The sequence below is a fragment of the Felis catus genome, chromosome D2 (assembly GCF_018350175.1).
Source record: "Felis catus isolate Fca126 chromosome D2, F.catus_Fca126_mat1.0, whole genome shotgun sequence".
NCBI lineage: Eukaryota > Metazoa > Chordata > Mammalia > Carnivora > Felidae > Felis > Felis catus.
Window position 1 is genome coordinate 19,815,788 of NC_058378.1, and position 13,376 is coordinate 19,829,163.

The window sequence follows — 13,376 nt, forward strand, 5'->3', positions numbered from 1 at the left end:
TCCAAAACCTTGGGGTTGTAGCAAAAGTGATCAATAAAGGGAATTTTATAACAATTCAGCCGACCTCATGAACCAAAAAAAATCTCAAACAAAATAAATCACAACTAAAGAAGCTAGAAAATAAGTAATGAAACAAAAGCCAGTAGAAAAGGGGAAGTAGTAAACGTTAGGGCAGAAATAAATGATATACAAACTAAACAGAGCAGATTAATGAAATCAGGATCTGGTTATTTGAAAAAACAATACTGAAAAACCTCTACCCAGACCTATGAAAAAGAAAAGGGAAATGTCCCAAATAAATAAAATCACAAATGAGAGAGGTGAAATAACTCCACAGAAATACAATTATAAGAAGATATTTTAAAAAAACTATATGCCAACAAACTGGATGACCTAGAAGAAATGGATAAATTCTGAAAAATTTAAATTACCAAAACTGAAACAGGAAGAAATAAGTTTGAACAGACCAATAACCAGCAAAGAAATTTAATCAGTAGTAGTCAAAAAAAATTCCCCCAAAACATAAATCCAGTATCAGAGAGCTTCACAGGTGAATTCTACCAAATATTTAAAGAAGAGTTAAAACCTATTTTCGCAAAAATTTCAAAAAAATAGAAAAGAAATAAAACCCAAATTCATTCTGCAAGACCAACATCACCGTGATACCAAAACAAGATACCACAAAACAAGAGAACCACAGGTCAATTTTTCTGATGAATATAGATGCAAAAATTCTGAACAAAATACTAGTAAATCAAATCCAACAACACATTAAAAGAAATTATTCACCATGATCAGGTGGGATTTATTCTTGTGTTGCAAGTGTGGTTTAATACTGGTAAATGAATTAACACAATAATACATCATATTAACAAGAGAAAATATAAGAACCATATGATCATTTCAATAAATGATAAACACCCTCAGCAAATTAGGGATAGAAGAAACATATTTCAACTAATAGAAATCATTGTTATTGCCATTAAATTATAAAAGAAAAAGGTAGAATTATATCATAAAGGAATTTCATTTGGCTTCATGCCTAAAAAACACCCATCTCCCATGATGCCATTCATAAAGAATTTAACATTTTATGGCCTAATTTGATATTTTTGCACAGCACTGTAGAACTATGTTTCAATCATGTAATCTTCCCAAAAATTCTGAGGTAGATATGTTGGAAGAGGTTATCAAGAGGAGATGACCACTGGTTGACCAACAAGCTTGACCTGGACAGTTGGAGGACCTTCACTTTCTCCCCTGTCCTCAGAAGGTACATTCTGCATACTATTTTTGCACTAGCAGCCATTTCAAGGATGTAGCCTTGAAAGAGTAGTATTGTTGAGGGCTGTGGCCTGAGTATATGACTAAATCCATTTAAGACCTCTATGTAAACCTAATATTCTGGCAGGCAGGTGCAAAGATCTACTTGTCTCACAAATATCGTAAGTTCTCTTGCTTATTAAACACTGCCACCCAGAAATTCTTTGTGTTTTGCCTCCACTGTACAGGGACATTTCAAATTTCAACTGGGAAACTTGGTTGAAAAGCAAGATACTACTATTCTCATTTTCAAGTGGATATAAGGCAGGAACATGTTCAGTATGATTACATAGCCAGGAAGTAATGAAACCAAGAACATTTGTGCTTCTTAGCATATCACATTTGGCCTCTTTATCTCCAAGATATCTACTTCTAGATCCCTCCCATTATTTTGCCTTGGTATTGTTTTTTGTGGTCAAAATTGAAAGGCAGAAGCATCCTGCCCTATCCTTTTTATAGCACCACAACAGAGCTATCTTTTACATGTAATCATAGAAAATTTCAAGCCACTTCTTAAACAGGAAGGCACAGAGTTACAGAGAGTGACTTACTCCAGTGAGTGGTAAAGAAGCAGGTAAAATTAAAGTCTGTTGACAAAAATGTTAGACGTTCTCTTTAAAAATGACAATATCCACAACCAGTATTGCTTGTATTCAAGACATCAGACTCATTGCCTCTATTCTAGTCTCTGGATTAGTTTCAAAGAGCTGATAGAGAAAATATGACACTATTAGAGAGCCTTGGACTTTTTTTTACCCTGAGATGTTCTGGCTATTAGCACCATTGATGCTCAAGAGGATCATGAGATATTCACTCCTTTTCTCTGTTGAAGCTCCTGGGAGACTTTCAAATAGACAACAAATTGAGAGACCTCAATAGAATATGCCCAAGTCACTTTCCAGCAACTCATTGTCAAAAGAGAAGTGACTCTGTTACCACAGCCTAGAATTATGTAGTGTGGAATGAACTAATAGAAGAGATAAAAATTAAAATGAATGAGATGAAAAAATAGATAAATCTATCCATTCAGATTAAAAGGTCATGTCAGGAAACTACACACTCACTGAAAAGAGACTAGGCATATGCTTGCTGGGTAAATGCACACTTACTGAAGAAAGACTAACAGTATGCCTGCTCTTCCTCCTCCTGCAGCCATCTGCCCCTCCTGCCCTCACTCTGGCTGTGCTCTGGGTGGTCTGGCAAAGGGTTAATTCATCAGGATGAAGTAGCTCAGCTAAAGACCTACAAGGTAAGTAGCTAATACCAGCCCTGGTAGGTGAACTCCCCTAGGCTATTGGCCTCTAACCCCTGGACACTCTTTCTCCAGCAAGGTTACTTCTTGCAAACATAAAACTCAAACATGGTCAGCCAAGTGTTTCCTGCTCCCCTGCCAAGTTCTCTGTCCTAGTTAGTTCAGGCTGCTATAGCAAAATACCACAGATTGGGTAGCTTAGCTTGTTAAACAATGGAAGTTTACTTCTCACAGCTCTAGAGGCTGGAAATCCAAGATCAATATGCTAACATGATCATGTTCTGGCAAAGGTCTTCTTCCAAGTTGCAGACTGCTGACTCCTCACTGTGTTCTCATTCATATGGTGGAAAGTGTCAGCTAGCACTGTGGGGTTTCTTTCATGTCACTAATCCCATTCATAAGGGCTCCTCCATGGCCTAATCACTTTCCAAAAGGTCCACCTAACACCATCACCATGGGCATTAGGATTTCAACATACGAATTTCAGAGGAAAATATTCAGACCACAGCACTCTCCATGTATATGTAAAGTTGCACCATGGCAGGATACTTGGAGAACTTTCCATGGTTCATCCAGTTGTGTCTACTAAGCATCCCACACGTGACAAGCTGATCTTTTAAAAATTATATCCAATAACTCTCCCTTTATGCTTACCCCTGAAAGAGCAGACCTAGGCCGGCTGACTACTGACTATGTCCCCGACATGGCCACAGAAAGAAGTTTCTGCTCAAACCTCAGAACTCCCCTCTGCCCCTTAAGTAACTTGATGTATTCTTCTGAAGTCTGAGGTGGGAGGAAGGGGAGTGTGAGAGGCGTGGAAAGTGTGAGTAAAAGAGAGAAGGTTTCTCTCAGGTAGGGGCCAGAGGCAGGAGCCCTCAACCCAGTCCAAGTTTAGAATGACCTGGGAAAATTCTACCCCTCCCAAAACCAATTAATCAGAGTCTCTGGGGATGGTGTTTGGTGCTAGGTATTTATATTGCACAGCAAGGCTGATAGCCAATCCTTAATAGGTGACCAGCGAGAAAAGTTCTGTATACACTGAGGCCAAACATGTTAGAGATCCTCAGACACAGTGGTTCTTAAACTTCAGGTGCATCAAAATCTCTTGAAGACTTGTTCAAACACAGATTGCTGAGCCCCACCTCCGGAGTTTCTGATTCAGTAGGTCTGTGACCACCATGTCCAACATTTGCATTTTTAACAAGTTCCAGGTGATGCTGATAATTGCTGATCTGGGACCACACTTTGGCAGCCAATCGGCTGAGTCCACAACCCTTCCCCAGCCAATCGGCTAAGGCCATGATCCCTGTAAAATCTTTGTGCCTTTGAAACTCACTCTCTAGTAGCTCACTGCTGCATCAGTGCAGGTAGGAGATCGAGCTCGAGCTAGCTTGAATAAAAGTTCTTTGCTTTTGCCTCGGACTCGGCTCCCTGGTGGTCTTTTGGGATCACAAATTCTGGGCATAACACCCCTTGTGTCGCTGCTCTATGGCATGTTACCTATGTGACAAAACTCAAAAAGAAGTAAATCTCCTTCTTTTATAGTAGTTTTTATTCCAAAATCTAAAAGTCAGCCTTAAGGATGAAGAATTGTGGAAAGAAAAATAGTCTTTGCAGTGAGACAAAGCTGGGTGCGAGTCCTGGCCCTGGCAACATGAACTGTATGCATCCACAAGCCAACCACATAATTTCTTATGGGAAACTGGAGTAAATAATTCTCACAGTATTCTGCAGGTTTTCATGAGTTTTATTGCATAACGGACTCTCTGGGGCCAAGCATAGACAAGAGACCCATGGAAGAGGGTAGGAAGGGAGGAGAGGCAGTGTTTGCTACATGGACTGGCAGAAGAGAGCTGGGGCAGGGGAGGGATAGCTCGCCCGGCAAGGCAGAGCCTCTGAACTCTGGCTTGCAAAAGCGGAGGGGCCAGACTCCATGAGTTCTGACAGCCAGCAGGACTTAACATCTGGAAGTTTAAAAGTCAACAGCTCTGCTCTTGGAGAGCAGGGAGGGTGAGAGGACGTCAAGAGGGAAAGTTGTTGAGTCCCAGAAGGACAAAGCTCAGCTCAGCAGGGGAACAAAGGTGCTGGGAAGCACCATTTCTCTCTCCCATCCCTCAGACAAAATTCAAAAGGTATACAAGTTCTCTCACTGAACTTGCTTGCACTGCGCAAATGCCCAACACTGTGCTTCTGTGGATCCATCCCTCTGATGGGCCTGACTCCCTCCCCCTGCTGCAGGGCCCCTCCCAAAGGGGCCACCAACAGCAAAGCAAGCTAAGTCTGCCCCTCCCATCACTGTGCACCTTGCAGATCCACCCCGCTAAAACACCCTTGGCCAGATCCCATCAAAACAGCACCATAAGCCTGGCAGTGTGCAAGTAGCACAGACAGGGGCCACACCACTCCACAGTGAGTCCTGCCCCTGGTAGAGGGGGGAAGATAAGGTACACACCAGTCTGACTGTGGCCCCAGCAGTGGACTGGGGGCAATGGGTCTGATTGCGGCCTTGCCCACCAACACAAGTTACTCCAGACAGCACAGGGGAAGTGCCCTGCAGTTTGGAGCTACTGCAAGGACCACCCAAAATGATGAAACGGAAGAAATCTCAAAAGAAACCCCAAGAAGTAGCGGCAGCTAACAAATTCATCAAAACCGATTTAAGCAATATAATGGAACAAGAATTTAGAATAATCGTCATAAAATTAATCACTGGGCTTGAAAAAGCATACAGGACAGCATAGAATCTATTGCTACAGAGATCAAGGGACTAAGAAATAGTCATGAGGAGCTAAAAAATGCTATATATGAAGTGAAAAATGTAGGCAGTCATAGCATGGATTGAAGAGGCAGAGGAGAGAATAGGTGAAATAGAAGATAAAATTATGGAAAAAGAGGAAGCTGAGAAAAAGAGATTAAAAAAATCCAGAAATAGGGGAGAATTAGAGAACAAAGTGATGAAATCAAACGGAACAATATCCGTATCATAGGAATTCCAGAAGAAGAGAGAGAAAGAGGCTGAAGGTGTACTTGAACAAATCATAGCTGAGAATATCCCTGATCTGGGGAGGAAAAAGGAATTGAAATCCAAGAAGCACAGAGAACTCCCTTCAGACATAACTTGAATCAATCTCTGCATGACATATCATAGTGTAACTGGCAAAATACAAGGATAAAGAGAAAATTCTGAAAGCAGCTAAGAATAAACTTACATGCTCTAATTTACAAATGTAGACACATAAGAGTAGTAGCAGACCTATCTATTGAAATTTGGCAGGGCAGAAAGGAATGGCAGGAAATCTTCAATGTGATGAACAGGAAAAATACACAGCCAAGAATCCTTTATCCAGCAAGTCTATCATTCAGAATAGAAGGAGAAATAAAATTTTCTGAAACAAAACTGAAGGAATTCATCACCACTAAACCAGCCCTACAAGAGATACTAAGGGGGATTCTTGTGAGTGAAATATTTCAAGAATCACAAAGGACCAGAGACATCACTACAAGCATGAAACCTACAAACATCACAATGACTCTAAACCCATATCTTTCTATAATAACACTGAATGTAAATGGACTGAATGCTCCAAACAAAAGACAGGGTATCATAATGGATAAAAAAAAAAAAAAAAAAAAAACCAAGACCCATCTATTTTCTGTCTACAAGAGACTCTTTTTAGACCTGAGGACACTTTCAGATTGAAAGTGAGGTGATGGAGAACTACCTATCATGTTACTGGAAGTCAAAAGAAACTTTATATGCCAACAAGCTGGACAACCTGGAAGAAATGGACAAGTTCCTAAACACCCACACACTTCCAAAACTGAAACAGGAAGAAATAAAAAACGTGAACAGACCCATAAGCAGCGAAAAAATGGAATCAGTTATCAAAAATCTCCCAACACATAAGAGTCCAGGACCAGATGGCTTACCAGGGGAAGTCCACAAGATATTTAAAGCAGAGATAATAGCTATCCTTAAGCTGTTCCAAAAAGTAGAAAAGGAAGAAAAACTTCCTGACTCACTCCCGAAGCCAGCATTACTTTGATTCCCAAACCAGACAGAGACCCAGCAAAAAAAGAGAACTACAGGCCAATATCCCTGATTGAATATGGGTGCAAAAGTTGTCAATAAGATATGAGCAAACTGACTTCAACTGCATATAAAAAGAATTATTCACTATGATTGAATAGGATCCATTCTTGGACTGCAGGGCTGGTTCAACAGTCTCAAATCAATCAATGTGATACATCATATTAATAAAAGAAAAGATAAGAACCACATGATCCTGTCATTCGATGCAGAAAAAGCATTTGACAAAATTCAGCATCCTTTCTGAACAAAACCCTTGAGAAAGTCGGGATAGAAGGAACATACTTAAACATCATAAAAGCCACTTATGAAAAGCCCACAGCTAATATCATCTTCAATGGGGAAAAAGTGAGAACCTTCCCCCTGAGATCAGGAACACTACAGGGATGTCCACTCTCACCGCTGTTGTTTAACATAGTGTTGGAAGTTCTAGCATCAGCAATCAGAGAATAGGAAAGAGAAGGCATCAAAATTGACAAGATGTCAAGCTTTCACTTTTTGCAGATGACATGTTATACATGGAAAACCTGACAGACTCCACCAAAATCTACTAGAATTGATACATGAATTCAGCAAAATCGCAGGAGAAAATTAATGTACAGAAATCAGTTGCATTTTTGTACACTAATAAGCAAAAGAAAGAAAAATAAACTGATTCGATTCACAATTGCACCAAGAATCATAAAATACCTAGGAATAAACCTAACCAAAGATGTAAAAGATCTTTATGTTGAAAACTATAGAAAGCTTATGAAGGAAATTGAAGAAGATATAAAGAAATGGAAACACGTTCCGTGCTCATGGATTGGAAGAATAAATATTGGTAAAATGTCAATACTACCCAAAGCTATCTACACATTCATTGCAATCCAAATCAAAATTGCACCATCATTCTTCTTGAAGCTAGAGCAAGCAATCTTAAAATTTGTATGCAACCACAAAACACTCTGAATAGCCAAATTAATATTGAAGAAGACCAAAACAGGAGGCATCAGAATCCCAGACTTTAGCCTTTACTACAAAGATGTAATCAAGACAGCATGGTATTGGCACAAAAACAGACTTAGACCAATGAAATAGGAGAGAGACCCCAGAATTGGACCCACAAATCTATGGCCAACTAATCTTTGAAAAAGCAGGTAAGAACATCCAGTGGAAAAAAGTCTCTTTAACATAACAAGTGGTGCTTGGAGAACTGGACAGCAACATGCAGAAAAATGAAACTAGACCACTTTTTCACAGCATTCACAAAAATAAACTCAAAATGGATAAATGACCGGAATGTGAGACAGGAAACCATCAAAACCCTAGAGGAGAAACAGGAAAAAAACCTCTCTGACTTCAGCCGCAGCAATTTCTTACTTGACACCTCTCCAAAGGCAAAGGTATTAAAAGTAAAAATGAACTATTGGGACCTCATCAAGATAAAAGCTTCTTCACTGCAAAGGAAACCTCAACAAAAATAAAAGACAACCAAAAGGATGGGAAAAGATATTTGCAAATGGCCTATCGGACAAAGGGCTAGTATCCAGAATCTATAAAGAACTCACCAAACTCCACACCCGAAAAACAATCCAGTGAAGAAATGGGCAGAAGACATGAATAGACACTTCTCTAAAGAAGGTATCCAGATAGCCAACAGTTACATTAAAAGACGCTCACGGTCACTCTTCATCAAAACCACACTCAGATATCACCTCACGCTGGCTAAAATGAACAAATCAGTAGACTATAGATGCTGGTGAAGATGGGAAACGGGAAGCCTCTTGCACTGTTGGTGGGAATGCAAACTGGTGCAGACACTCTGGAAAACAGTCTGGAGGTTTCTAAAAGAGTTAAAAATAGTTCTACCCTCTGACCCAACAATAGCACTGCTAGGAATTTACGCGAGACACAGGAGTGCTGAAGCATAGGGGCACTTGTACCCAATGTTTATAGCAGCGATTTCAACAATAGCCAAATTAGGGAAAGAGCTTAAATGTCCAACTGATGAATGGATAAAGAAATTGTGGTTTATATATACAATGGTCTACTACATGGCAATGAGAAAGAATGAAATCTGGCCTTTTGTAGCAACGTGGATGCAACTGAAGAGTCATGCTAAGTGAAATAAGTCATACAGAGAAACACAGATACCATATGTTTTCACTCATGTGGATTCTGAGAAACTTGACAGAAGACCATGAGGGAAGGGGAGGGGGAAAAAAGAGAGGGAGGGAGCCAAACCATAAGAGACTCAAAAACTGAGAATAAACTGAAGGTTGATGGAGGGTGGGAGGGAGGGGAAAGTGGGTTAAGGGCATTGTGGAGGGCACCTTTGGGTATGAACACTGGGTTTTGTATGGAAACCAATTTGACAATAAAATTAAAAATTATTTTTATTAAAAATTATTAGACTTCATAAAAATTTGTTTCTTTTCCATTTCTTTTTTCCCACTTCTACCATTTAACCTCTTTTTTTCCATACTTATGAGACTTAATTTTGATTGAAATTTGGCTGTTTGCAGAGTCAAGCCATCATCAGCTGCAGATTTATTACCATCAAGTTGCAAAGAAAAAAATGCCACAGACTTTAAAAACAATTCATACGACTTTTTCTCAAAATACTCTCAGCAATGTCAGTAACATTTATTGAAAGACCCCATGGTGATTACCTTGAAAATTATAAGCATTCTAAAAGTTCTGGTCTGTTGAAATAAAATTAGATGTTTGACAATGGTCAATCTTGCCATGTTAAGCACCCGTTCTCTTGAAGAAACCACTCTGTCCTGTGAGAACAAAAATGAACAATAAGCAGCCTTAGTTTTCCTCCCTGATACAAATATTTTGAGAATTAAAGTGAAAAAATGACACACCTGAAACCCTTTTAACTATCCAAAAAAATAGGGGAAGTAATAGGAATATTTTAATCACAATGACAAACTCAGCTGGCTTAAACAAACAAAAACGTAAAGGAATTATTGACTGATGCAATTGAAGTCCAGGAATGGCTAGATCACATGCTCAAGTGTTAACATAATCAGTGTGTGTACATATGTATGTGTGTGTACTCCATTTTAGCATGTTTTCTGTATCAGTTTCTTTTTCAGACAGGTCCTCCTTTATGCTAATAAGAGCCTCTGATTCATGTTCTCACAGTTCAGCAACTGTGTAGAAAGAGAGCTTCTCTTTCCTGTTAGTTACAACAAAAATCCCAGATTGCATCTCAGCCCAGTAAGGACCGTGTAACTCTCCATGAACCAATTACTGAGGTCCACTAGATGGAATGTTATGATTGGTGAGACACATCATACACTCTTCCCTGAAGTTGGGAGACTAGTTTCTATCTCATCTAATCACATGGACAGAAATAGTAAAATTAGGATGGTGTTTCCTGAAAGAGCAAGAAACATATACTGAACGTGCAAAAACACTATAGGGTGTATTGGTTAAAACTTTTTTGGAATGTGGGTGCAAGAACAACCCAAAATTATAGTGGTTTAAACAAAAATAGAAGTTTATTTCTCTCCCACATTCAAGAATCCCAGTGGTGGTCTCATCTGAACTAAGATACTCCAAGGTGTAAGATATCCAGATCAATTACCTCGTCATTGCACCGTATAGTTCCTCTGTTTTAAAGGTCACCTCATAGTCTAATATGGATGATGCAGCTCCAGCTATTACATCCTGGAAATTATGACCAAATGACAACACAGCCATTTGGTCGTATCTAGCTAATATATGGCCTGGTGTCTTGGAATATACGGCCTTTGAGTTACCATGCACAAGCCAAAAATGGGTTAAAATACGTGGTTTTCAGATGAGAAAGATGAATAGTGGGGAAAATCTAAAAGTCCTTACTACACAAATTTAAATCAACAAGTACAACATAAGGAATAAGTGCTAAGACAGTAAGATAATGATGGGTTTGGCTTTATATTTCGGAACATTAAGCAGCTATAATTTCTGCTTATGATATTCCATGAATTAATAATTGTTTTATCTTTTTAATAATTTTCACACTGAAAACAAAAAAAAACCTTATTAAGCTCCTTGCATGCTGTGACAAAATTTTTAATATCTCTTCTGTATCAAGAACACAATCTCTGGTAAATGAATGAGCATTTGACAAATCAATTAATGGCTTAAATGAACACAGAGGAGAATATTTTCTTTATGGTAAAAGACTCCTTCCATTTGATTTTAAGTGACATAATTTCTTTTCACAGATTACTTCCAGTTATTTTTTAAGAAGCAGGATGACCCAGAGGTACCTGGGTAGCTCAGTTTTTTAAGTGTCAGACTCACAACTAATGAGTTTGAGGCCCACATTGGGCTCTCTGTTGTCCACGTGGAGCCTGCTTTGGATTCTCTGTCCCCCTTTCTCTCTGCCCCTCCTTTGCTCATTCTCTCTCTCTCTCTCTCTCCCTCTCAAAAATAAACATTAAAAAAATTTAAGTTTTTTTTAATGCCTCACCCAACTTTATGTGAGAAAAAGAAACTTCTTTCTTTAATGGCCTGACTAATGGGAGAACATATGGAAATAAAAAAGAAGGAAAGTACCACTGGCCAATAATCTGAAAGTGACTGATTGGGTACCTATGACCCAGAAAGGATCACAAAAGAGACTGATATGATTCATTGCCATCATAACTAAAAGAAATAATAATGACAGCATTTATATTCATGCAGGGTCTCCTTTCAAGTTCATGATTCACCTACAAGACCTCAATTCTCATGCAACCTCCTATGAAAGCAGAGAATGAGGGCAACAAGGAGGTTATGGTCTTTGCTATGAGAGCTGTTTGTCAGAGTCCACTCAGTGAGTCAGTTCCTGGAAGGTGAGTTCAGTGCTTGGAGGCAGGGTCACTGGCTGGTTTAGCAAGTTATCCACTATGCTGATTTTAGCATCTTGTTTCTCATTGTCCTCTTAGGGAGTCCAGGACAGGTCATGCTGTAGCTTATAGGTACCAAGAAAGTCATGTGGACAATTTGTCCCCTATCCCTTTAGATAATAATAATAAATAGAAAATAGATATAAATAGGGGTGACTCGGTGGCTCAGTTAAGCTTCCGACTTTGGCTCAGGTCATGATCTCGCAGTTCATAAGTTTGAGCCCTGCTTCAGGCTCTGTGCTGACAGCTCAGAACCTGAAGCCTGCTTCATATTCTGTGTCTCCCTCTCTCTCTCTGCCCCTCCACCACTCATGCTCTGTCTCTCTCTCTCAAAAAATATATAGAAACATTTTTATAAAAGATATAAATATAAATTTATATTTATATAAATAAGAATATATAGGTATACTTATATATATGTTTATGTTTATATAAAATATATATAAATAGAAAAATACTGCTGACTTCTCTCTAATTTATAAAGGTAGTAAATGTTGCCAGATTTTTTCCCCTCTATATCACAAGCTTCATGGTGCAAGTCAGCATCTGTTCAAGCATCTTCCAATACCTTCCTGGTTTATTCTTTTTTTTCAATTTCTTTAAATGTTTATTCATTTTCTGAGAGAGAAAGAGACAGATTGTGAGCAGGGGAAGGGTAGAGATAGATGGATACACAGAATCTGAAGCAATCTCCAGGTTCTGAGCTGTCAGCACAGGGCCCAAGGTGGGGTCTAACTCACCAACCATGAGATCATGACCTGAGTGGTAGTTGCTAAACCGACTGAGCCACCCATGACCTGAGTGGTAGTTGCTAAACCGACTGAGCCACCCGGGCGCCCCTGTTTATTCTTGTCAATATTGGATTTGCTCAGCTATGACCACCAGCTTGGTGTCATTTGCTTGGATGAATTCATCAGCCTTCTGCACATGGTCTGCTAGTGCTAGGAGGTAAAAGGGGTCTCTGGCCCGTGGGTGTAGTGGGGGCTCACCAGGGCCAGGCCACTGGGGTTGGTGTGAGCTCCACCAGTGCCCCTGTCACCGGCTGAACTCTTTGTTTTGGGGGACTCCTTCCATCTGCCCCAGCATTGCAGCATCCTCCATTATAACACATGATCCTCCTGATCACTCCAGCAGCACGAGGCAGAAGACCATCAAGCCCAATTTCTTTATTCAGAAATATAGTCTCCAATCTTCAAGGCAAAATCTTAAGATTCTGTTAAACACTGAAAAACTCAAAAGCTCTATTGAAATCTATGATTCATGATAGATAGAAGAAACCAGGAAAATAACAAATGGGGAGAAAAGTTAAAGCCAGGAGAGGGAGAGCTGTTACTCTTCAGCGACCAGTATTAGGATCCAAGATCATTGAAATCACCTCAGAATTCATCATTTTAACACACAAACTGAACAGGTTAAATACCACTTTCGGTTATAACTTCCTCTCCATTTTCCCCCCACCCCATTCAAAGAAATGTATATACATGACTAAAATTTACATTGTTCAGAAACATACACAAAAGGGAGAATATAGGAAGGGGCAACACTATTTCTTTTTTTCTTTTTCTTTTTTTTTTATGTTTATTTACTTTTGAGAGACACAGAGAGAGAGTGTGAACAGGGGAGGGGCGACACAGAATCAGAAGCAGGCTCCAGGTTCTGAGCTGTCAGCACAGAGTCCAACACGGGGATCAAACCCACGAACCATGAGATCATGACCTGAGCCAAAGGCAGACGTTTAACCGACTGAGCCACCCAGATACCCCAACACTATTTTTTACTGGGGTGCCACTGACTGTCAGAGTCAATGACCAATACCAGGTAAGGGATTTATTATACC

The 13,376-nt window shown here is 39.6% G+C and overlaps 1 pseudogene; it reads right to left on the reverse strand.

Annotated features, from left to right (window-relative positions):
• Window positions 1-11,463: 11,463 nt before the first annotated feature.
• On the reverse strand, window positions 11,464-12,650 carry LOC101098089 (annotated as a pseudogene).
• Window positions 12,651-13,376: the final 726 nt, after the last annotated feature.